This window comes from Eriocheir sinensis, unplaced genomic scaffold (genome assembly GCF_024679095.1).
Source record: "Eriocheir sinensis breed Jianghai 21 unplaced genomic scaffold, ASM2467909v1 Scaffold384, whole genome shotgun sequence".
Taxonomy (NCBI): domain Eukaryota; kingdom Metazoa; phylum Arthropoda; class Malacostraca; order Decapoda; family Varunidae; genus Eriocheir; species Eriocheir sinensis.
In genome coordinates, this window is record NW_026111703.1 from 19,556 (window position 1) to 20,000 (window position 445).

At 43.1% G+C, this 445-nt stretch overlaps 1 protein-coding gene across 2 annotated transcripts in view; it reads left to right on the forward strand.

Annotated features, from left to right (window-relative positions):
• Positions 1-377: 377 nt before the first annotated feature.
• LOC126992010 (uncharacterized) overlaps positions 378-445 on the forward strand; it is a 120,479-nt gene continuing 120,411 nt past the window's right edge. The window contains exon 1 of one of the 2 annotated variants that reach the window (XM_050850685.1): positions 378-445. This exon is cut by the window's right edge and continues 16 nt beyond it. The gene's annotated coding sequence lies outside the window, so the exon portion shown is untranslated. The other variant, XM_050850689.1, reaches the window with a different exon arrangement.

Genomic DNA, 445 nt, shown 5'->3' on the forward strand with positions numbered 1-445 from the left:
AATATAGTTGATTTTCTTGTTTTTTTTTAGAATTTCACGCTAGCTTTCCGTGCCGATATTTCCCTTAATATTTAGTGTAGCGTTATGCCGAGGTCAGAAATGGATTCCTCGTCTCGTTTCCTTCCCGTTCAGTCGCTTTTTGCACGACATGGCCGCTTTTTATTTTATTTTTTTATTTTTCTAGGGACCCAAAGTATAACACTTTCACCTCAAGTACGAGAGTCCAGTGCGGGACACCTGGCGATGTCTGAGCCCCACACTGCTTTTATCACCCAAATAACCGCCTTCACATATGATTATTGTTTAAAGGGTTAATTATTGGGGCTTCTTGGCATCAGGTATGGGTCAGAAGCCGGTAAATGCGCGGCTCTGAGTACGATAATCTAGCATCGGTGCGCGGTAAAAAATCATAACACAGCTGATCGTCCACGCAGTTCCTCCTTCA